The sequence below is a fragment of the Haliaeetus albicilla genome, chromosome 12, assembly GCF_947461875.1.
Source record: "Haliaeetus albicilla chromosome 12, bHalAlb1.1, whole genome shotgun sequence".
Taxonomy (NCBI): Eukaryota; Metazoa; Chordata; class Aves; order Accipitriformes; family Accipitridae; genus Haliaeetus; species Haliaeetus albicilla.
Window position 1 is genome coordinate 15982816 of NC_091494.1, and position 26091 is coordinate 16008906.

The 26091-nt window shown below is 38.9% G+C and overlaps 1 protein-coding gene across 1 annotated transcript in view; it reads left to right on the forward strand.

Moving 5' to 3' along the window:
- Nucleotides 1-224: 224 nt before the first annotated feature.
- Nucleotides 225-26091, forward strand: part of SEMA6D (semaphorin 6D) — a 233407-nt gene continuing 207540 nt past the window's right edge. The window contains exon 1 of the mRNA XM_069798271.1: nt 225-312. The gene's annotated coding sequence lies outside the window, so the exon portion shown is untranslated. The remainder of the gene's footprint in view (nt 313-26091) is intronic.

Consider the following 26091-nt stretch of genomic DNA (forward strand, 5'->3'; position numbering starts at 1 on the left):
GAGGCCCAAACCCGCCGAGCGGCGAGCGGGGCGGCGGGCGCTCGGGGGCAGGATGGCGGGGGGGGGCCCCAGGCGGGACGGGGAGGGCGGGCAGGTGCGCGGGGGCGGGCGGGGCCGCCCGGCGGACAATGGGGCGCGCGGGGCGGGGGCGGGCGCAGGTGCCGGGCGGGGCGGGGCGGCGGGGCGGGGCGGGGGTGTGAAGTGCGGCCGCACGGGGCGGGCCGCCAGCCGGCCAGCCGCGCCGCCGAGTTTGCTGCGCCGCCAGCCGCGCCCGGAGCCGCGCTCTCCCCCGCCGGCCTGCCGCAGCCCCGAGTAAGTCAGTCGGTCCGTCCGTCCTCCCTCCCTTCCTCCTCCTCCTCCCGGCGCCGCGGAATTGGCTGCGGCCGCCCCCTCCCCGCGGTGCCGTCGCCCGGCGCGGAGCCGGGATGCCGAGCGCCGCGCGGAGCTGCGCGGGGCGGGTCTCGCCTCCCGCCCATTGTTTGCGGCGCCCCGAGGCTGCGGGGGGGGCGCTGGGAGTGAGGTGGGGCCGAGCTGGGCCGGGGCCGAGCTGGGCCGGGGCCGGGGCCGCGGTGGGGCGGCCGCGAGCGTCGTCACGGGTGTTTCCGTGGGTGTTTTCGCGAGCCCCGCGCTGAAGGGCTGCCGCGGGTCCGGCCGGCGCCCGCCGCCGCTGGTACGTTTCTCCCCGGCGGGCGCTCGGGGCGGTTTGGAGCTCGGGGCTGCCGGTGCCGTTAATTCTTCTCAGCTGTTCCTACTTTCCAGTTATTCTCTCAGCTGGAGGCTCTGCCCTTCCTACTCGGTGGACTGAGGAAATATTTATTTATTTAGCTATGTTAAACGATGTTACCCCTTCTCGGTTGCCTCGGAGCGTAAGCGGGTGTGATGTTAAAGGTCTCTCTCTCCGCAGCGTTCACGAATCCCCTTTGCCATCATAAGGCATGTGCACCTAGACCAGAGTAAAGCGGTGAGGTATAGGAGGCAAATGTGTACTGTCTGCCAGTGTCTCACTGAACACGGGCACCTGCGAGCACCCTCTCCTCTTGCGAGTCCGTGTCCTGATCACTTTGTTCGCTGCACCCACAAAGGAGTATTTCTTTAGCTGCGCAAGGTAGCTACGGCTCAAAATATCTTGTGTAAGAACTGGTACAACTCATGACTCTAAACTGTTCTTGTGCATCAAGTGGTGCTGGGTGTGAATCTCGGTGGACCCAACATACCTGACTGCCTTGAATGCTTTTTGTTTCGTGGTCCTTGATGGACTTACGAAGTGCGTTAGTCTGCCGAGGCTTAGAGTTTTTGAGCCCCTGGGAGCAACACATTCTGTGAACACCTCTGTCTAATGTGGAGTTTGATTTCAAAGGGAAAATCCATGGTACAGAACTGGTGTTGTGATTATGGAAAGTGATATATCATTTCTTTGAAGAAAGAAGAAATCTTGAAGTGATTTATAAGATGGAATATAAGGTTGTTTGCATTTTCAGCCATTTAATCCCTCTCTGCTGTGGTAGCAATTTGTTTTCATTTTCCTTTTTTATTGCCCTTTCCGTAATGATTTTCTATTGATTGAATTCCTTTTCTTTCCTATCACTGTGGATGTTGGTCCCTAATCCAATTCTTAGCAGCATTTGTAACTACAGTTCAGTTTATGCCCTCGTCTTGAGGAAAAGAAAAAAGAAATCATATAGGCAGTGCCCTTGCTCATTTCACAACTTTGAATTTACAGGATTCACACAATATTGATCCCATTATTGTTCGTTTGTGTTCTCTATCAAATGTTAATATAACTTGGCCCATTTCAGGCAGGTCTTGATTGAGAAGGTGAAATAAAAATGTGTTGGCTGCCTTTAATGATCATTTTTAGCTACTCCCATTGTGTGTTCTCCAGTTACAACATGGTGTGAGTTGTAAGTCTGTATATATCTTCTCCTTGCCCCCCCCCCCCCCCCCCCCCCCCAATATTTTTCCTTTTCACAAAAATATTTTGTAGTCAGCAAGCCCATTTTTCACATAACTCAGATTTGGTTAAACGTGGTGCTAAAATACACAGGATTGCTATGACTTTTTTCCTTCCCTGAGGGAAAAAAGAAAGGAGTTAAGATGTGTATAAGGAAAGGTTTAATAGACAGTGGAGAAGCAGAGATTTCTTTCTTTTGGAAAAGAACCCTTACCAATGTTTATTGAATTTGCTCGTCTGCATGAAGAAAAGAACTGTTGTTTTGTTATCTAGCAGCTGTAGGAAGATTGACAGCTACAAATTGCAAATCTGTGAAGGATCTGTCCATGACACAATTTTTAGTTCATTTAGATAGTTATCCTACACATCTTGTCATTTGCAAAATTATATAAACAAGATCAGTAAGTTTGTGGAGATGACATAAATGCAGTGAATATACTGTAAAGATTTTGAAGCTCTTTGGGATAATTAGCAGAGCATGGTCTTGCCTGAAATATGACATTAATACAGTTAATTTAAATTCAAATATGAACATACCATTGTAAACATTATACTGTAAAAAAGAAATACATATTTTGAAACATGCTAGCTCTGTCAGAAGAATGTTAAGTGTAATAGTCTTTTTGTTAAGATAAAGAGAACATCATTGATGTTGTGGCGTGCTTTGCATTTTTAAACAGAATCTAATGAATTACAAACATTCATTACGCTACAAGCAATTGCTGAAACTTCTCAGGACCCCAAAATAGAGAGTTACTTGTATACTGATACTTGCATGTTTTCTGGTTATGGTTTCACTGTAAAAACAGAAATAAATAAAAAAAGCTATTGTTCTGAAATGAATTCTCTGCTAGCTCCAAATCTTTTGTTGGTCTACTTCTATCTTGTAAATTTATGTTTAAATACCTCAGTGTGTTCAGGTTATGGAACTTTCTGTTGGGAAGTGTGGGAAAGCTATGGGAGGAAGCTGGGAGCAGTCTTTGTTGGATCTCGGAAGAGTTAAGGACATAAAATCTGCTGTGGAAAGTCAGGCTTACCAAATGTCTGAGAGAGAAGGTAGCTGAAATTTTCAAAGGTCAAAACGAGCAATGTGTTAATTTTAAAGGACATCTTGTATAAATATTGCTTATCTTAACATGTCAAGATGCAAAAAAATAAATATTTCTTGGTCTGTGGTTTTGTCTAAAGTTTACTTTAACAATTCACTCTTTCTTAAATATGATATTTGTAGCACAGTTCTTCTAATCCTATTCCATTCTCTGTGGACTCGAGAACGAACCAGTGGAAATGGGCTGTATTTATAGGCCCAAGCCATCTTACAATTTTTGAATGCCTCAGTTCATGACTGTTCTTGGCGCTAAACGTTGTGGACTGTCACTTTCCAAAAATGGATTTCTTTGAAACATGTGGATCTTTGGAGTTCAGTTTCATTTTACCTCCCGTTTGGTTCCCATGTGTGCATGGCAGAAGTGGTGGTCACGGTCAGCAGACAGATGACATGGAGCTCATCACTGCTGTCTGCGTTGACCGCCAGCACTGTACTGGGTCAGTACAGATAAAACTAGGTGGTTCCTTTGGGGATGTGGATGGAGTAGGAGGCTGACATCCTCTGCTGTTCACCAAGGATAGCTACTGAGAATTTATTACTGAACTCTGCTGCTATTTACAACTGTTTTGAATTTATTTTTAAATACTGTCTCTTAATCCTTTATCTTGAGAATCAGTTCCTGCTGTGGCACTATATTTTTAAATTAACTCAAACCTGAGTGGATTCAAAATGGAGGAGACCCTTTTATAAACGACAATGTTAATGACAGATGACAAAATACGGGGGCTGGAGAATACATACCAGTTTATCCGTTGGTTCGTGGTACTTTCCATGCCATACTACATCTACATTGATTATCCCTGATACTCCAGGTGATTTTTCTGGAATGAATTGCAGTAGAACTGAAGTGGGAATTGCAACAGTGTACATCGGTAGGAACTCCAGGTCATAAAACAAGTCCTAGGTTTGATCTGAAATAATCAAGTATTGTTGATCCTCCAAGGAAGTGCTTAATGCTCATCTCTTTTCCAGGCGAGAAAGCAGTCAATAAGGATGTCTGTTACATAGGGAGTGAAGCTTTGGAAAAGTCTGTGTCTCAAATTATGGTGATGGTGTGGATGATTTAATTGTGAACTAGTGTAAATGGTGTATAAAAAAAACAGACAAATACTCAAAATGTAATTATAAATCAAAATAAGAGAAGAGAAAGATGCAGTATTTCTGAAGGCTGATACCTGGCAGTGTTTCTGGGCTAGAAACAAATGTTGTTCTATGAAAGAACTAGGGAGTTCTTTTTTTCTGATGGTATAAAACACCTATTTCTTCCCTTGTAAGCTGAAGATCACTTGACTTTATCATACAATTCAGACGTTTGAGACAAGCTTTCTTTGTCGAGGAAGAGTCATTGTATTTCTCAGTGTGTTCTGCTCCCGTGGCAGGCCTGCAAATACAGTAAGTGCTTACAATGCTATTAGCCAAGGGACTGCTCCTTTAGCTCAAGTAGGAAAGATCTCCACCTGGAAGAGAGGCTTTTGAGTCCTTTCTTCCAGAGTAGGAGTTCCTATCAGTTTTGCAGTAGTATTTTTAAGCAGCTTCAATTACATATTCTTAACTTTGTTTCACTAATGGGAGCTCACCTTTCAGTCTCTCTGACCTTTTTCAGTGAGGTTATCTTCCACTGAATCCACCCTGCCTGTTCTGTTAGGTTGTAATTCCCTTTATAAAGTCAACTGTTGCCTTTCTTTATTCTGCCACTTCTGGTTTTGATCATCTTCTTTCAGTTCTCAGAAATATTTCATATTCATTAATCCTTACCTTTCCCACTGATACACCACTGCTGTCTCCCCTAGTCTATCCAAAGAAACCAATTCCTTCTACTCAAACTGTTTGGTTTGCTCACTAGCTCTAAGATCTCTTTACACCTACAACTTTTTCTCCCACTTCAAAGCTAGTCATGACAATGTGATAGCACACATTTTCTTTCTCCAGCTGTAGCATGTATCTGTAACTAGTATTATGTTTCTGAACTTGAATTTTCTTGCCACTAGCACTGCACATGAAGTTGTCCCTGTGAAGAGAGTTCATCCTGACAAGTAGTATTAATATGGAAATTGGTGATCCATCCATGTTCTTGAAGGCCAGCCGAATTGATGCTTAAGGACTTGCATTCTGTGTGTGAGAGCAGAACCGTTGTGTGGATCATCTAAGAGATGTATGGGATCATAATTTTCTTTGTTAAAATGTTAACTGGCAAACTGCTGATAGATTCTGTTTGCCTCTAGAACAAAAGGAAGCGGTCTTCTGGAGTTAACAGCCTGGGCCCATTTTCCTTGCTAGCCTTCCAAGGCTCAGAATTCTCTCTTGACATCTATTCCCTTCTACATAGCTTAGTTTTTGTCTACAAGAGGTATTAGAAGGCTCTTTGTGAGAGCCTGAAGTACAGAATTCTGCTTTATTGCAGCTGCTCTAGAAAGGAGTGGTCTAGCCCTGCATTTTCTTCATGGCTGGTAGTTTCTTGCTAGCTCATCATGGGAAATATTACTGTAATTCCAATACTAGCCAAATTTACAAGATCTACTTTAAAAATGCTTTAACCTCATTTATTTGTTGGTGTGGCGTAAGGAAGAGAGCGAGTTCTTCACATACAATGAAAATGTCCAGTACGAAGTCAGACGTAGCCAACCTGAAAATGTCAGATCATAAAGTTCAGCATTTTTGAATTGGGGTTGAGGTGAGGGAGACCCACTTATCCTTTGCCATTTCAAGCAAGTATTGCTTTTTTCACTTTCCCATAATTCAAAAAACAGGTGAATGAACCTGTCTAAGGCTGTAAAATTAAAAAGAAAAATCACCTTCGGAAGGGAGGGAAACCAACCATTTCACAAAGCAAAAGATCACGATGGGACATTTCAGCTATAAATGAGAAGTTACACAAACATTATTAGCATAAGAATGTGGGTTTATAGTGCAAAGTCTAATGAAGTGCTAAGTCCCTTTTTGTTTCATACAAAACATAAAAAGTGAAAAATCTAGGATATAAACAGCAGTCACAAAGTCAAGTATCCAAAATTTTTCAAAACTAGAACTTGTGTTTTCTAGACAGTCTCCAATTTGATCTCTCAATTACATGACATTTTTTTCCAAAAAATTTTTTGTGAAGTGCCCCGATCAAGAGATCTTTTGAGTTATCCAATATCCATCCTGTTCTGTGTGTCACCCCCTCCATTTACTGATTATTGTGACCCTGCTATGAGATCAGACGTTTTAATAGTCAAATCTATTTTCTTACTGTACTTCACAGCTTTTTAATGAATTTTTGAGTAGCAGTACCACCCGGGCTCCGATTGAAACCCTGTAGCAGGTACAAGTATTAAAGCTTTTGCAGGTTGGATTCTAGGCTGTCGTGCTGGTCACTGAAGAAATGAGGCACATGCGATTATTGGTCATATCTGTTGGATCAAGCTTGGATCAAGGGCCATTCTTTGCATTTCTGTTGTAGAGACAGGAGTAGAATCAGTTCTCTAGAGCAACTTCCTGACTGCCTTTATCAGCCAAATTTTCCTTCAGTCTTGTGTCTCATTCACTGCAAACCTCTCAGCTTTTACTGCAAAAAAAGGTTGGGGATTGCCTATAAATTTTTATTCCCCCCCCTCCGGTGAGTTGATGTGTAAGTCTTCATTATGTTTAGACAAGAGTAAGCAGGCTGAAACTACGAGCAGGCTTGTTACTCCCTGCTTGTGAATGCATAACACTATAATATATTTATTTTTAATATTGCTTCTATGTTGCTTTGTGTTAGTACCTTCCTATGGTGTTAAAAGAGGTAAAGAGGTTGTGTCTGCTTCCTTAGTCTGTGAGCAACCTTTGGATCACCAGGCAGGTTTGTGCCACCTGAACTAATGAAGTGCTAAGGAAAATAGCTGGTTCTCCTTGAACTATGTTAGTGGAGAACATGGTACGTACTTTGCCAGACCTACCATTATTCTATTATTTTCCCCAGCAATCTTAGATCCCATTCAGATCTGGAAAAGTATTCAAATTCATTCATCTAAAGTCACATCCTGATGACTGGACATCTCTTTTACCACAGCCACATGTTCTTTGCTGTAGTACCCCACATAAATCAGACCTGGTTTCTCGTTCCAGAATTTTCCACTGCTCACCTTTATCATCCCAGTTTTGTTTTCCATTCCCAGCCGCCTTCTCCAGACATCTTGCCCAGTCACTGATTTCTTTTAACAGCCCCCTTCCTCCCCCCTCCTATACAGGTTCACTGATCTCAGTATTTCTTTATTGCTCTCATTTTCACTTCCCACACAATCTCACTTGTCTGCTCTATAGTCTCCTTACTCCTATTCTATTCTGGTAGTGAGTCAACTCTTGTTCCCATTTGAAAACTAACAAAACCCTGCTCTTTCTTCAAATTTTTTGTGGTTGTGAGGAGAGAAGCATTACCTGCTCGTTGCCTAGGTAGCCGAAGCTGTGCTGGTTCCACCAAACTGGGAGGAAAAAAAAATTGGGGAGACTTTTGCCATGTCCCTGAACATTTAAGATAAAATATGTTGAACACATGCTGAATTTTCAGAGAACACAGCTGTTAATCTCTAGACCCCTACAGAGAATTTCACACACTTACAAAGTAGACAAGCTTCTCTTCTTCCACATGAAGAATTCATCTCTGTCATTAGGGCATGTCAGAAGTGTTATTGTTTTGATCAAATGTCAAGTCTTCCCACCAATGCAGGAAAGCCTTCAGATTTTCTCAGGAAAACATGGCTTGTCCATGTTAAAGCATTCCCATTTTCTCTTACCAAACTGTGAAATTTTGATGAGGCATTTATTGAAAAAGCATAGGAAAAAGGGTTTTTTCTTTCCCCTGTGTAAAATGTCAGCATAATGACATTTGTGCAGAACTATACCTAGCTGTACTTATTACAGCATCCTCTAATAGGAAATGTTGGGCGGCCCTAGGTAGGCACACAGCTCCCATCCTACCGTTGACACATCCCGGGTAATCTGGAATATTTTTCTGTGTGCAGAACCCCAGGCCTGCTAGGATGTGCCTGCGCTTGCACTGTGCTGCACTGCATTGATATGAAAGCCAGTTAAGTAAGAAAAAACGTGTGAACTAACACAAGCAGGGTGCTCTAACTACTAGGTCTCCTGCATACGGAGTAGCTCAAGAATTCCCACAAAATACTTCTGTACCCAGTATACCTGTGAGTGTCTTGGAGGATGAAGCTGTACACTGAAAAGCAATTATGTCTGTGGGTATGCAACTAGCATATCTATAAGTGTATTGGTGAGAGGGAGAAAATATGTGATAATGTTGGCATCAGATTTCAGTAGCAGTCGAACTTAAGATGACTGCATTACAATTGGAAGAGATATATATCTGTTGATGGATAGATGCAGAGAGTGAAAGAGATTGCTATGTATTTAGGTATTTATCTGCTTGAAAATAAGATGGAGTGAAGGTAAAATGCAGCTAACTCTTAAAGCACTGCAATCTGAGAAGTAACACTGTTCTGTAACCATTTTACCCTGTAGAAATTTTCACATAGGTGGTTCAGCTCATTATCTGTGGGTATGGAGTTTCTGAAGATGGCAATTAATTGTCAAATGGGGATTTACTTTGTTAGGCTTTCAATTGTTTAAAAAAAAAAATTTACAATTTGATATTGTATGTGCTGAGAGGAAATACATAATTTTCATGGGGCTTTTTGCTTTATTTAAACTGTAAACGTAGAACTCTTCTTACTTGTGCATTATTTCAGTGTGCCGTGAGCATCTAACATGCATACTCGTTGAGAAATTGTTGAAAATGCTGTTACCACTTTGCTTTCTGGCAGACAGTCTATAATCCAGTTTGTCAAATGAATTTTCTTGATTGCCTTGCAGCATATGCAAAGTACTTTAAAATGTCATAATTACCTCTCTGAAGAGTTGGGGGAGGGAAAGGGGGGGGACAAAGACACAAAAGAAAACAGGCAAAAATTCAGCATTCTATTCTTATGTGAGTATGAAGGAAATAGTACTCTATAAAGGCAGCACAAAAGACATGACAGAAATGTTATAATGAGAGCAATCAAGTCCTTCAAAATGCTGGATAGTGGTTGTACCATTGGGGTGGGGGAACAGATTGCTGTGTAAAACACTGAATGTGTATTTGGTTTTAGTCAGCAAGCTAAACTTAAACTAACAAATGCACTTGCTGTCTGACTTTCACTTGAATATAAATATTTGAGTTGTCAGTGCTGCAGGACTTTTAAATGTGGAGTGCTTGCTAAAGTCGATGGCTGTCCCTCTGCCTCTAAGTCTCCTGTTCAAAATTGCTATAAAGATCAAATATGATTTATTTCACTTCTACTACTGTGATATTTAATGTATTTTAGAATGCATGTAAACAATTGTCATCTTTGGCTTTCTACAGAATTTACAACTTACACTGACTTTGTTACCTACCCCAAAGCAGGGAGAAATGTTTTTCCTATGTGTTATGTTTGGGTTATAGGTTGTCTTTAGCTATTGTTTCTTCTATGCTAATTTATAGTCTTCTTACCAAAATCATGCTTACAGTATTTGTCAGGAATCTGTGGAGGGCAAAGATATAAACTCTTAGCAAACAGACAGGGTTTCACAGAGAAGTGAGAAAACACTTTTCAGGATTCATGGTATGAATTAAGCTGCTAGTTGATTAGCTTTTGCAGCTATTTTTCCAACCACTCAAGAAAGGCCAATGTGTGGTACAATAAATCTGGAGATCTTAGAGGCTGATATTCCTGTATCTTAGCCTCTCGATTTCTAAAATGTCAGTACTGCTTATAAATCAGAAGATTCTGCTTGGTGTTCTGGGCAGTGTGCCTTTGAAGCCAGGCTGGAGGGAGCACCATGACTGTCGCCTTTTGGCTGAAACCCCTGAGAATTGTCTGGAGAAAAAAATCTGTTGTGTGGGAAAAGACCTTCTCGGTCTGTTGCCAGGAGGTGTCACTACAGCTCAGGAGTAACTATTTTGTCCCTTGAGACACACTTTAATACTTTCAAGGTCTCATGTAAGTGCTGGTGTCATCAGGTGCAATAATGTACTGCCCTTTATCATATGTCTGAAGAAGGAACCCTGAAATTGTGTAGTCTACTAATTAATATATAGACAAGTAAAGAGATGATGCTAATGTGTGCTAAATGTGTTGTCCCTCAAAAATATCCTTACTACATTGATACTGAAATATGCAAGCAATGTGATATGCGTACATCCTTCCTTTGTTGCTTACGTAGAGCTATCTGATGCTGTCGTTTGTACTGCCTTGGTCCTGTTCATCTCTCAAGGGTTGTAGCAGAATCTCAGCAATCACTGATCAAATGTATTATGCTAGAATTAGCATGGCAAGATATCTCTTGAAAACCACGAGGGTGGAAGTGTCAGTCTGAAGGAGATGGAGCCATAAGTAGGTTTGAGAATCATAACCTTAAATGCTACTGATACCGCTCTTTCAAAACAATTTAAATCATTTATTGTAATGCATGAGAAGCTTCTTATTCTCAATCAGTTTTGCACAGCATATTATATGTATTTTATACAGCCTGCTAATGAGCTGAAGACTTGTTAATTATATGTGTGTGGAATGGCATAGCTGCTGAATTATGCACATTATTTTTCTTTACAACGAAGCCTTCCTCTTAACTGTATCTCTCCTGGTTGAAAATGTACACCTCTGGTTACTATTACTAACTCCTTTACTGTCACTTCATTATCATCAATCTTAGGGTTTTGGTGGTGTGCAGAGTCAATCTGAAAGCTGGAAGAGTTGGCTAGGCAATAAAATAATACTGTTTAAAAGCAGCTTTCTGTGTTGCATGAAACAGCTGTTGGGAGCTTTATATCCACTGAAATAAAAGGAAAAAAGTTTAATAAAGGAGTGTAAAATCTGTAATGGTTCACTTCATTTTCTTGCTTTGGCTGTGTGGTTTGTAATCATTACAGTTTTCCTATTTAATATTGTCCTCTTGTTTGTTTGTTTGTTTTTCCACATCAACAACCAAAACTGAAGCTATATGTGTTATTTACAGCAAAATATTCTATTATACCAGATCAGTGTTGTGAGAATTGGAACTTAAGCAGAGATAGGTGCACTGTTTCCTTACAAAGATTATAGAATGTAATGGTAAAGCTGATCAGCTGTTTCTTACCTTGGATAATTCCAGAAAGCTACAAAAATTTGCAATACTGGTGATACCAGTTACTTACTAAACAGCATGGTTTTACGTAAACTTAGTGTCTAGTATAGAATTTAAATCATTACATGGAAATAAGATTTTCAAAATCCCTGTGTCTATCAATTATTCATATTAATGAATACTGATATCTAGCTCAGTATCTGTTGAATGGGGATGATGTTTAATTTGCATGTGTTGGGGTCATTCTCATAGACCTGGGGGAAACATGGAGGATGAAAGCGAACTGGTATACCTTTGCTTTTATCGAGAGCTCTAACCTCCATTCATATTTATGCTGTGAGGTTGCTGTTAAAGTCTGGCCAAGTAGTGCTCTTCAGTGTATCTGTGTGATCAGAACAGTATGAGTGTATCTTTTAAGCCTCGATTGGTGAAAGATGTGCAAAAAAAAGTGAAAACCTGAATGGAAAACTTACAAAATTGTCAGTTGGACGTTAGGCATCTCTGTCACTTAATCTCCCCTTGGTGCTTTCAAGATTCATTCTGACATTTAAAGTGGTGGTTTTGATTTAGGAGCCTTAAGTGGATGGAGATCAGCTTATGTTAGCAGTTTTCTCAAGCCAGTACCACACTACCAGTGTTGGAAGCTTCGGATGTTCTGGGACTTGCTGCTTGAGTATGTGTCCCTTAAAGAGCACTTTGATTTACTGTGCTCTGTCCTCTTCCCAGGTTGTGGGCTGTGACGTCTGCCCCAGGCTGATGAAACACTCCTGCATTTGTGCAGGTGCTGTTGGAAAGCAGAGGTAGTTTAAACCAGGATTTCTATCACATTGAAAATTATGAACTTAAACAATGTCATGATTGCAGCAGGACTGGCAGGCTGAAAGTCTGAACTGCTTTTCAGTGGCAAACATCGATGCTTTCAAAAAAAAAACCCCAACCAACCAAATGAACAAACAAAAAAACCCAACCAAAAAACCAAAAACAAACACCCAAGCAAACAACAAAAAAAACAAACACAAACAAACCACCCCCAACAAAAAACTCTCAGTTTTCAGTTTAGAAAAAGTTGGGCTTTTTTTTCCCTGAAGATCATAGTGTTGTAAAAGTGAAAGATTTGTGGAAATGGGTAGTGAAAAGTAATTTTGCGGAAGATTTCTAAAACTTTGTGGGGGAAGGAGAAGGTAAGACAAGCAAAGCTTTAATAGTAATATTATGCATGTAATAAAAGGAACCACAGCTTTATTTGGCATGTTATGTTTTTGAGGTTTTTCAGTTTAGGTGAGGGAGTTGTATATGGCTAAAATTAAGCAAAAGAAAGTCATTGGACTGTCTTGATCACAGGCCCTGGCTACGTAAATCATTATCACCTCCAGCAAACAAAGTGTTTGTAATACTGTCACTTGAAAACCCGATCGGAAATTGTGTGTGTTCACACTCAGAGCTGCATTAGTGAACTTCAGACTGAGGGCTTTCTCTAGTTCTTGAGTATTTTTTGTGATTCATAAGCAACTTAAACCAAACCCCCAAAAAAACAAAACACAAAAAAACCTGCATTGTGTCACAGTATATGTGCATCTTGGACACCTACTCATGGGGGGGGAAGAACAGGTCCAAAGGGGGAAAATAAAAAATAATCCTAAATTAGCTTGAAGGCTTCTTCAGTCTTTGTTGTTGTTTATGCAGAGAGCGTTCAAGAGATTTCATTTGTTACACTAACATCAGGTTGTTTCAAATAAACCATGAAATGACTATTAGACAGATTATCAGCCTTAAAGGATTATGTGCATCTTTAATCTTAGGTGCTGCTGCAATATAAACACAATAACAATAATCAGCTTAGTTAAGTTCAAGCAGGTGGTCTAAAGGGAAAAGTACATTTTCCCTCCATCTTCAACAGTGGAATGTTGATTATGTAGGCAGAAATTAGGGAAATTGCTTAGAGGCGTTTTGAAGTCTTATGTTCTAGGTAACCAGGGTTGGTTTGTTTTTCTGGGTATTCTTTTAACGTACTGATTTCATGACATGATGAACTTCAATTTTCTTATCTTCTTTGTAAAGGAGAGTGGTGTATCATGGCAAGATGGTGAGTAGATTTCCCTTCCTAGCTAGCTGATGACCTTGCAGTCATTCAAGTTTTGTTAATGAAAACAATTATTTTTTTTTCTTTCCCACACACAGTATTGATTTTCTCTTTCTGCCTTTGAAACGCAGTACCTTTGCAAGAAAAAAGACTCTATGATCATTTCCTTCCATCTCATGGAAAGCGGTGGTAGCAGTGGAGCTGAGCTGGTGGCTCGCAGTGGCTTCTTCATGTTCCCCTTTGGGTTGGCTGGCTGCTACAGAGCCAATGGGGTGCTGAGGGTTAATCAGACACGTTAACATCTTTGTAATTAAGAGTGAGGGTTAGGTCTAAAAATAGCTTTTAACCACTGCACATTTCCCAGTAACTTGAGATTTGCCCTTCCATAACAGACACATTTTGTTTTCCTCAAGTTGTTAAATGTCCCAACTAGTTTGTTTCTTTGAAATAAATTACTTGCTTTACTGGCTGTTTGTAGTAGTAAATGTATATGCCAGGTTCTTAAAGGGATATTGATACTATAACAAACATTTTTATACCTGTAAATAACTGTAAAACCAAAAAAGGAAAATGGAGCTGTACAGTTATTTGTGGGGATTCAGGGACTGGATGAGTTATTTTTAAGTGTTTCATTACAGGGCTTAATAACTGCTTGCCAAACTTTCTAGATTAATGTCAATTGTTCATAAACAATTTGGAGTACAATTTATTGTACTGTCTTGGAGAAAATTCATGTGACAAAGAAAGTGAGGTAAGCAATCATTTCTGTTGTCATTTAAAACTATTTTCCTTTCTGCAGAATTCTTTTGGATGTTTTCTATGACTGGTATAAAACCATGATAGCTTTAATTTTGTCAAAAGGTATTATTAACATTTATGGCAAAATGCTACAATATATGGCTACAGAAGTAACGTGAAAGAGGCACAGTTTTAAGACTTGGAAATAGAGCCATAGGAGCTATGGTTAACTGGAGATTTTCAAAAAGCATTTTTTGGTTTTGTTTTTTTTTTATTAATGGTTTAAACCTAGCTTAGAAAATTACATGGAAATCCCTTGACTTACAGATCAAAAAAATAAGAGGCATGAGATGCTGTAGTAGTAAACTCTGCCACAGTTGACGAGATCAGTGTTCTGCGGTAGGGAATGGAGGAAGGAAGTGGGAGGAGAAGGGAGCCTAAAGGGCTGTTGCACAATCTCCATTGAAGGTGGTCTTTCCTGCATATGGCTAAAAATTCCTTTTTCATCCCATGTGTTCAAAGGAAAGCTTGTGCAATTTTCATTTCTTGAATGCTCACTCTTCCTAATTTACATCCAGACAAGTTGTTTCTACGTTATGTGGCTTTGGAACAACACTTAGAAGACTATTCAAGTCTGAATATTAAACTCCCCACAAAGTAAGTTTCAAAGTAGGAACCCAGGAAGAATGACTAGTATGTTCTAAAAAGCCCGTTCGTATGCCTGAAGTCTCTCTATATGGCAACAAGATTATTATTTACTACAATATTATGAGCTAATTGATTGATTTCATCTGGCTGAGGTGAAAGTACATTTATGACAGTGCATTTTCACACTTTTTGCCATGACCTTGTTTTTTATTCTTCTTTATGGATTGTTCAGATGGAGGTGTCAACATGGTGTTATATTGCAGAGAGCGCCAATATTTAAGAAATATGGGGGGGCGGGGGGAGGGGGAATCTTTTTTTTTTTTTTTCCCCCATGCTGTGACACAAATAAATTGCAAGTGGACTGAGCAAGAGACTGATTCCACTTGAATTGTGGTCGAAGGGGGGCATTTCATCCTTCTGTCTCATGCAAATCCAGTTTGATTTTTTGGAAGTGAGATGCTATTTACCCTCATAAAAATCTGTACTAGTTTTCCTCATTGCAATAGGTTTTGCTTATGATAACGTACAACATACTATGTATTTTGCTACAGATTGATTTGCTGGGAACAGAGTGGGAACATAGATTAGTGAGACAATGTAAAGATTTCACACTTCCGCTGCTCCTGTGGCGTTTGTGTTTGAGATAAATGACAGACGCCAGGACACCAATTCTCCTCCTCCATTTACACTTTCTCTAGGCACCAAGGAAAAGATTCAGAAGCTTAAACATAGACATCTAATGCCATTTTAGATGCTTTGGGTACCTGAGACATCTGTCAGGGCTAGCAGGTGTGACAGACGACTTAATGCCTTCTTTAGCAGCAGTTGAAAGCCATGGTGGGATGCCCTCGGGCATCTAAAATAGCACTAGATGTCTATGTTTAGGTACCTGCATTGCTCCTAAACTCTGTCGTAACATGAAGTAAATCAGGTAAAGATGATTTAAACAATTGTATAGGTATGTTTGTATGTGTTTAAGAAATTACCTGCGGTAATCTGGTAGTGGAAGTTGGTGATAAAAATGAGATTTAAGCTAAATTTCCTTTGTATCAGTTTAAATTGCTTTAAAAATTGCTTGTAGCACGACCTCTATGCAAATTTGCAGTTGTATAACAAGTGAGGTGGGGGCTTTGTTTTTTAAATGATCAGTTACAAAGCTCTAGATAATCACTTATATTAAACTTGGTGTGTATTGAAGCTGTACGACCAGCGGTGGTCTTGCTTTGCTGTTAGAGTGCCTTCATGCACCCAGACTGGTACATGTACGCTGCTGTCGTCCTTCAGCTTTTATCACAGACAAAAATGCAGGGATTGGGAGAACTGCGGTTGAAGTTCTTTCCTGCAGCAGATGAGAAATAAGGAACCTGTCTGCCACCCCAAAGACTGTGCCTTGGATGTGCTATTAGTTTAGAAGTAATGGCAGCGTTTCTTGTTTTGATGCGTTTGGTAGCCACGTAATGTAGGTATTAAATAGATTCAATAAATTCTAAAAAACAGTGTTCTGGAAGTGGTAGTTACTCATTGAGCTGTATGATCAAAAAGAAATTTTGAGTATTCCAGTATTATATTATGTATTTACATTCTCCGTAGTCAGTGTATAGTTAAACAATAAGGCACAACAGGCATTAATCCCTTTGAAATATACTCCTGATGTCAGAGGTATTGTTGGGAATGAGCTGAAGGGTGTGTTACTTCAGCTGCCTGAGTGGTACAGTAGTCTTTCATGAATTCATTACCTGGGGCCTCTCATTGCTATTATGAAATGGTAATTTAATTAAATAAATAAAATCCTCAAGGAGTTGCTCTTCTGTTAAAATCCCCTGTAAATTGAAGTTTGGCATCACTGGTAGCTAGTAAGGAAAATTATATTTTACATGCTGCATTCTGAAGATGTTTGCTTCATTTGTATCAGGTCTAGCATGTGACACAGTCATAGCTACCAGAACTATCAAAACTACAAACTATATACACAACTGCAGTCAGTAGTCCAAGTAACTTTTCCCATACATGCTATCCATAATTTATTCTAAGCAAAGCCAGAAATAATTTGTGCTTTAAAATCAGCTAGAGTGGTGAAAACCATAATGCAGTACAAGCCAAATTTTTTTTTAGAAAGATGGAAAACAAATTACATGAACTATTTTTTTAATAGCGCTTGACGCTTTCCAGTATGGAATGTCTAGTTAAACAGTATGTTATTACAAAGTAGGAGCAGACTTCTTGTTTCTTTTTTTGTTTAATATGCAATCACAGTTAGTACAAGATGTTTTTATTTTTAAAATATGGAAGTGTATATATTCATAGGTTTTAACATCTGTTCTTTTCCAATTGTTTTCTTACCAGCTATTCTTAAATATTTCAGAGAAAACCCAAGGGCTTATTAAAATTTTAGTAAGAAAGCTTATTTTTTTTTCAGGGCACTCAAGATGTTACCTCTAAAGAACTATTAGTGAATTACTTCTTTCTTTTGACTGTAATGATTGTATAATTATACTTTGTCATAAAGAAAATCTACACAGGTTCATTGTTTTTCATCTTTTCTGGGTAAAGGCTAATCTTGCCCTGGAATGTGGACAGATGGGAATAACTGCTGTAAGCATTAGTTCTGACTATTTCTGTACAAAAATTAGTTTTGTTTTTAATCTTGATTTTATTTGGGGGAGGAAAAAAACATTAAAAAAAAAAACAAAACCAAACAAAAAACCAAAAACACCACCACCAAAAAACCCACAAACCAATCCATACATGTCCCACCATGTTCTGGTTGCTGTCTGTATAGGGATAAACTGGAGAACAATGACACAGAGTACTTTCATAGGCTGGTAGTGATGACTGTAAAATTGACATGGAAAAAGAATGCTGTATTATGAGATTTCACAATTAAAAAGCAGACAAGAATGTATTCACTTGTTACATATTCTTTTTCTTACGGGGTAATATCATGCCAGATACAGACTTGGGAAGGGTCTCTTCTGTTAGGACCACTGGCATCTTTTTCTTGTCATGTTCATTGTGGGGTATGATCTCTTTCCTAGAGCTGTTTCGAATATTTCTTTTAATTGGTTATTTACACCTGAATATAAAATACAGACAAAGCCTTTGGTTTCTTCCACACAGTGTTGTTTCTGACATTTCGGCTTTAGTGCTAAAAATGTCATTTTTGTTTTAGGATTGAGTTATCTGTATTTTGTGGTAGGCAAAGGAGGCTGGGAAAGGGGGTCCCCTTGTGGAACTGGCTTGATCATGTCTGTTAAGCTGTGTAATTCGCAGTTATTTCTCATCTTCCTTTTGTACTGTAGTGCTCCAGCATTTCATTAACATGATTTAAAAAAATAAAAGCAAAGTAGCCTGCAATACTGTCACTCGCGCAAGTGCGAAAAATGTAAGAAATTTTCACATTAATGGCAAACAGAAATATTGAAAAATTTTGCAGTATCTCATAATGAATGGCTAATCCAAAATAACTAAAATGAAACAAAATGTATTCCTTACCGTTGTGAGAAAACAGCTAACTGAAGTAGAAGGCTTTATATATCATCCTTAAATTTATTTATTTAAGCTCCACTAGACAGCAGATACTGTCTTGCTATTTATTTATTTAAATATCTAATCCTCTCTTAGTCCTACTAAGCTCTTGGCTGCAAGTTTCTCCTGTAGCGAACTCCCCAAGTTAGTCATGCAATGTGCAAAAAATACTGTCTTCCCTCAATTTTGCATTTTTGCCTTCCAATTTTGTTGTATCTCTACTCTGTGAGAAATGTCTGACTTAGCTTCTCTATACAATTTATTGTTCTGCATAGCTTTATTATAACAGATCTTGTGTATTCGTCTCTTATGAAAACTAGATATTCCTAGTCTTTAAAGCCTTCTTCCATGCCTCTAATCATTTTCATTGCTCATCCCTGGACCTCCTCAATGTTTTCTAGTGTTGACTCGGGTAATTGCATTATTGTATTTTCAATGTTTATCCTATTTCTCTATGTACTAATACTTTTCCCCTGCTTGTTTGCAGTTCAGATTGAAGCTAATGTGTTAGCAAGACTATGCAGGAGATAGTTCTAGCAAATGGCACTGAACCTCCTTTGAAAAATGGTTTTAAAAACCATCTGCAGCAAGCTCTGCTGCCTTTCAGATCTTCCTTGCTCCCTCTTCCTTCTGATTTCAGCCAGGACCCAAAAGCACTTACCTCCAGTGCAGAAGGAGAGAGCTAATTCTTGATTCTTGAATCCTACACCCTGGGGGTGTCACTGGCAAGTCTACCCCAGTGCAGTATGGCAGCTGCAAGTAAACTGGTGTACTGCCTAGGAGCTGTCAAGAGGAATTGTCCTAGTCTGGCTTCTCTGCTTCCTCCTGCTCATAAACCCATTGTGAGCTACCTCAAGGACTTAGAAGTATGAAAAACTGGCATGTGAAAAAAAAAAAAAAAAATTGTTTTTTTTTTCCCCTTGTTCATATCTCTGAACTGGCTTAACTGCAGAGGTCATGCCAGGGCAGGGCTGAATAAGCTTACTGATAACAGCTAGTTGTTAAAGCTTGCTTGTGTTGTCCAGGTGCACCCGAAGAGCAGTCCATATTGTTCCTTCTGCAGTGCCTTGCCTTGTGTTTGAGTTTATTAATTGGCTATACTCATCTGTGTTACAATTTACCATGTCTTCTATAGAGGCAGGGTAATTCATTATGTCACTCTGCCTTCATCTCTTTTTGCCTTGGTAACCACGCTCTGGGATACTTAGGAAGTGAAAGACCTAGTAGAATATTTACTGAGGGTCTGGATAGTAAACCAGAAAACTGGTTAGATTGTTAAAACTGGTGATCATTAAAATCTGCATGCTTTCACCTACTGACTCAATTCACTGGTGGGTGTTTTTGAGTTTTGTTTTGTTTTTCCTCCACTCTTTCTAGAACAAGAATGTAACATCAGTTGGTCTGCTCCTTTGGTGTAGTTTAGACCTTTCAAATCCTTTCTGAGCTGCATAAGTAGCAGAATTAATGCTTGTAAAACTTAAAATACTTTGTCTTTCAGGATGAGAGAAACCAGATAAGTGGCAGAATTTTATTATAGACTACCTGAGACCTGATTAAAGCCAGCCAAATCTGTGGCTGCAGAAACCCTTTGAGAGGGTAAGCAGTCAAATCAGTTTTATATGAACCTTAAAACCCACATTTCAGTAAACCAGAAGTGCTTTTTTTGTAGCTGTTGTGTGTGAAGTGAGTTCAAAATAATTACGAAAAAGGCCACTGTAGCATATATACTGACGCATGTCAAATTAATCCTTTAAACTGGTTGAGGGCTATTAAAATTGTTCTCTGCTTTCCAAATCAGATATTTCTTTCAGGGAGAAAAAACATAAAGGGCTGAAATTTATTGAACGTAATTAGCCATAGCTTGCAGTGCTAGCTATTTGCTTTTCTTCAGCAAGCTCTAATTCATTCATTTACCCTATACCTGATGATATTACAGATGCTGAAGGAACTTGTGAGGAACTGACATACTATTAAGTGCTTGAGTGATGAGATGTTTTGAAGCATTTAAAGAAGGGGAAATGTAAGAGGAGAATGAAATTCCTGAGGATTTTTACAATTATGTGCATACGGGCATCCTACACAATCCATCCTGTAGTGTTCTGATGTTGTTTAACTATAGAATTAATAACTTGGCACACTTCCCAAGAGACATGAGAGTTTGTAAGAAATAATTCTTCTCATGGCATGTTGCTGCCCTTTCTAAAATTGATTTTAAGATGCAAGATACTATACATTATTCCTGCTGTAAATGTAAAATTATTAACTGTTGGATCATCATATTTTGATAGACATACTGTTATTCAACAGTTCCTTTATATTAAATATGTGTGTAAGTGTATATACAAACATGAAAAATCTGAATAATAATTGTGAATAATATGCTACAGGCTTTCTTTTGAATTTGTCATTGCAATATTCATTGAAGTAGGGGGCACATAACAGTGTTTTCAGCCTTTGAGTATGGATCTTCCATATTGTGAGTAAGTCTGTGAACTGTGTTTTGTTTTGTACATGTATGTATACATAGTACCAGTCTCATGGAGAAAAGGATGAAGGTCTTATTTTAAGCACAGAATAAACTCATACTTCTATATGGCAAGAGTGGATGTTAAGTGGGGAAAGGAGCCATATTTGCAGTAGGGAAATAAATATTCTATTCTTCTAACTTAGTGCACAGAACTGACCTTTCTCATGACTACTTAACTCGCTGCAGAAGTGACTTATGTGGTCTACAGGTCCTGCATAACATACACTCTGGTAACCGAGGGTGAAAAATCAATGATCAACATGCAACACCATGTACTGCTTAGAAATGTAATAATTTTTGCATGTGCAGGTCTTGAATTTTTTATCAGACTTCCATAGTACTTATTGATCTGCTAAAGAACTAATAAATGGAATTTAGATCCTAGACTAAAATATGGAAACTGTAGTCATACACTTTGCATGCAGTCAACAGGTGCCCTTCAACATTTCCTCTATTGCTGAAAGGAAGTGTGCAGTATAAAATAGTCCTAACTCCTCTGCTTAGAGATTACATTCAGTACAAGCTAGTAAGGAAGCATATTGATAGAGGAAGGGAGCTGAACACAAAGAGGTTACAGGTGTATTATAAGGTCAGTGGTTATCTCTGCGAAGCACTGCATAGCATCTAGACTATCGCACACTTCATGTCCTCCTTTAGGAGGAAATTATATGGTAAACATTTAGGTAATGCCTGAAGACAGCAGATCAAAGTAATTATTGACGTAAGCAGACACAATCCCACTGACATGTCCATTGTGATCTGTAGTTTTGAGGCTTGGTATTAACTCTAAAAGGAGCTAACAAAGCCAGATGAGAAGAAAGCAGGACAGCACATGAAATTGATTTTTGACAAGTGAAGAACTGCTCATACTGGAAGAACTCCACGTACATATTGCTTCTTTCTCTTCAGCCTCACGTACAGCAATGTTCTACCATCAGCTTTCTTTCAGGTGATAAATCATTTTGAGGTCTCATCTACTTACTGACTTCTGGTATATGTGGAATGAGGTAGCAGAATCCATCCCTGGTAAACCTAATTATATCTCTGTGACTGTGAGAAACCATCTCTTTGTCTCAGAAAAGGTTGCGTGTATCTAAGACAACCCTATGAAGCCACAGAAAACCCAGGGAGGGAAGAAACAAACTTGCGTGCAGAAGCATAATGCTGCCATTTTAAGGAATTTGCACATCCACTTAATAAGGAAGGAGAGAGGCACTGGCAAGTCTCAATGTTTGTGTCGTCTCCTTGTTCTCACAGTAACTTAGAAACATCCTGATATTGTCAGAAATATGTGACCAAATGTGTCCTATTCTAAGGAAATGTTAAGCAAATGTGAATTTGGGGGAGACTTTAGGTCTTCATTGAGAAAACACTTCACATGCCATAAATCTCTTTGATTGTATTTGCTAAATAACTTCTATGCTATAGAATAGCATAGAATACAAAAATCAGAGTTGAGATCTTACCTTTAAGAAGAATGGCAAAACTGACTTCAGTTGGGTCAGTTTTCACACTGAATCTCTGGAGTGCTAGAAAGGGAGAAAAATAGTTTCTAGGGGAAAAAAGCCCATACCCAAAGGCAGTACAGAATTTGGAGCTGATGGTGATCCAGTCTTAGTGTTTTAACAATTGCTAGAGTTCTCTGATAGGTTTTCTTATGTGTTTTCTAGAGATTTTTTTCCCTTTTTTTTATTTGCCTTTGGCCCTGTCACTGCATTGTATTGAATGTAGTCTGATGGACTTGTGCAACTTGCATGCTTGTTTATTGATTGAAATTAAAGTTGAGTTAAAATACAACTGTACAGATTAAAATATAGTATCTTAAATTATTAGGATGGAAATTCTTTTTTTTTTTTTTTTTTAATCAAGAGGTAGCTTTATCTTATGCCTCTCCTATCTGTCAGTTGTCCTCATGCTCCCATGGTCAGTCATCAAATGCATGATCTTTGGTCTACTGTTGTGGAAGCAAATTGTTACATTCAAGGGACAAAATGAACTGGTTAATATTGTCAAAACATCTGTCAATTTTTCACATTAGGTGCAAATTAAAAGAAATATTTTGCTAAGCAGAGCTGCTAATAGGAGCTATATTAATAATGAAAGATAATTTAACAGCATGACTGCACAAGCAGAACAAGCCTTTGAAAAGGTCCGAACTTATGACTGTGACTGAATAAACCCATTAATTCCTTACACATTTCCATTCTCATTCTAGGCAATCAAAATGAAAATATGCAACTCCTTATTATAGGAAAGGAAGATGTGCTGTATTCAGAATATCACAGTACATGGTTGCCTATAAAAAGTCATGCAGACTGGGAACACCATATTTTTAGATCAGAAAAAAAAATGTATTCTGTGGTGATATTTTGCTTACAGAACTCCCCTTACTGATTGTTTCTGGTGCATCATGCTGAAAACATTTAACAAATTGGAGAAAATAATTAAAAATTAAGAAAAACATACTGTCTTGCTGATTTCTGATGTGCAATGAGGAAACAAAACTACCGAAGCATTACAGCTTTTGTTCTACTGTTGATCAAACTACTCTTGCATGTTATTACATGTGCTGGTATAAGATTGGAGAAGTCACTCAGATTATATATATACTTGAGAGGTGCTACTGTGATATGTTGATTTGTCACTTTTTAAAAAAAGTCTTTGTAGACAAGTTCTGTCATTAGGTAGTAGACCCCAAAGGATGGATCTTTCTTAAAAACAAAAGAAGTCGTGAATTGCTGGGGCTGGATTTGTAAGGAAAGAGTAGGGGTAGATAAAGGGACCTGTAACTGGTTCTCTAATCCTTCATTGTCCATTTCTGACCTGCTTTAACTGAACCAAGGTCCTAAATGACTCTGCATAATTGGGGTCTGTGTTGCTATTCTCTATCCCAGCTATTCTCTCAGTGTAACGAGGGGTAAAAGTCTAGTACAGCGCTTCCTTATTGCTACTTATAGCAATTTTACAAATGAATGGGAACTCTTCTCTTGAGCTCTCCTGCCACACCAATACTGAAATATCTGATAGAAGTTGCCTGAATACTTGGTAGACATGAATAAATTTTATATGAAGGGGAAATATGGGGAAAGAAAATGGAGGATAAGAAGGATTACTTTAAGGGGAGAAATGAGGTGTAGGGGAGCAAAGGAGACGTAAGGAAAAGAATGAAAAATTTACAATTGAGGAAGAGAAGGTGATAATGGGAGGCGATATACTTTTTAATGAGAAGTAGAAAGAATTCTACACTGAAACCTGTAAAGTGAAGGAAGGCAAGAAAAAAGACAAATTGAAAGAGGATGGTCATTTCAGTCTCTTAAACTAATAACTTCTCAACCTCTTCCTTTAAAGCTTCCTTTTTAATGTCAAGGAGATTAGAGAATACATCGAAAAGACTCACTGTGAAAGTGGCTGACAGCAATTGGGAAATTCAGAGTTAATGCTAACGCTATCTCTACTAACTGTTGTACTGCTTTGTTACTGGGGTGGCTTGCGCTTGCTGTCCGAATCTTTAATACAAGATATATTGTGCTTCCTATCAGAAATAGGACACAGTACCCAAATTCGTACACCAATTACTTCTCTTATCCTTCCCTGTTTAGACTTTGCTTCAGGTACTTTTAAATGAGAATTTCTGAAATCTTGAAATTAAACCTCTAGTTGTTAGACATGATACTTAAGACCTTGCACAGGGAGTAACTCCTTTTCATTCTGCATTTAATAGACACTTCCCTGCATAGATAATAGAATGGCCCTGAATGAATGCGTATAGGGTTTTGCCTTGGGGAGAACAGCAAGGTTAGGTAGATGACTCTGAGTATGATCCTTTGTCTATTGACATTATTTTTAAGCTCTTCTTCCTCAGGCTGTGGCAATGTGTACTAAATAAATGATAAACACCATACCTAATAAAGCACATGCTAACTATTTGAGCTACAGAGGGTGCTTCCCAGGTAGTTGAGAGGTTTGTGTGCATGAACAGTTTATTTGGGGGAGGAGGAGGTTGGTGATGTTATCCTGTCACTAATTTTCTCAAACAACTGGTATTTGGGTACTCAGCAGTGGAGATGGATAGTATCTAGTGTATTTAAAAAATAAATCTAAAAATTACTACAATTCACTATTACACTGTCTGAACCACCCAGCTAGTATCTTGATCCAAAAATGGGAGAAACTGCTGTTTTTCCAAGTAGCTGTATTGCTAGTCCTTAAGTTCTGTCACAGCAGTTTGTTCTGGCAAACCATAAGATTGGTAATGGTAAAAGTGCTAATTTCTTCTCTGATCAAACAGATATACTAACTGATTAAATACTCAGTAAGACTCTTCCCAAGGCCAGTTTTATTGCTTACTTCCAATAAACAGAAAATAAATAGTCTGGGACATAACCCCATATAGCAAACAACTTTGTTAAAGAAATAAAGTGGCTTGATTCCAGCTTAAACTGTAAAGAGAATATTATCTGTATGCAGAACGTGGGTGTCCTTATTTTTCTATGGATGCCAAGGCAATTAATGTAATTTGCTCACTTGCCGCTTTGAGAGCAAAAGAGAAGTTTCAGATGAAACAGTGATAATTGTGTTGTCCTCATTCTGAAGTTGATCTATTAAACTGCGAGAGAAAGCCTGTCAGGGGGTCACTTATAGAAAAGAAGCACGTTGACCAGTTCAGGCTTATGCTACAGGGAGAACCACATATGAAGATGGAGCTGAATGACTTCTGAGTCCAAGAGGATTGATTAGTCCACAGACTATGCCTTCCATGTTTTATGTTTCATGCTGTAAATATTTATTACTCTTGTATTTTGTTTATCGTTTCTAAACATAATGAGTTTTTGTAATATAAGCAACCTCCCTGCTCTGCCAGCCCAAAAAGAGACAGTGAGTGCAAGGGAAGTGTCAGGAGAAACCCAGCATGCCTATGATGTGACACTTGGTCTAATACATTGCCATGTTATTCCTGCGAAAGTTTGCTAATTAGTCATTAAACTAAAGTTACCCCTACGATCTTGTCAAAAATGTCACATGAATAACGTTCATTCAGAACCAACAGACAAAGATGATAATTTTTTCCAAGCTGTCCGCATAATGTTGCATTATTTTATGTGGTGCCTTTCAATCTCTGTGCATAGTACGTGCCCTTTTTAGCAAGTGGCATGAACTAGATTTTAAGTGGGGGACACAATCCTAGGACTTAAGTGCTAGAATGACAGACCCATGTATAGCCAGGGTTGTTATGTCACTACGTATCCTTCAAGCGCTAATACATTTTACAGTCCTTGCTAGATTGGGTGCAAGATTTGTATAGGGAAGTGTCTGGAGCAATACTCTGGGTCAAAAACTCTACGCTGGATATGCTTAAGTTAGAAAGAGATGGCATACATTTCACACTGTATTCTGCTGTA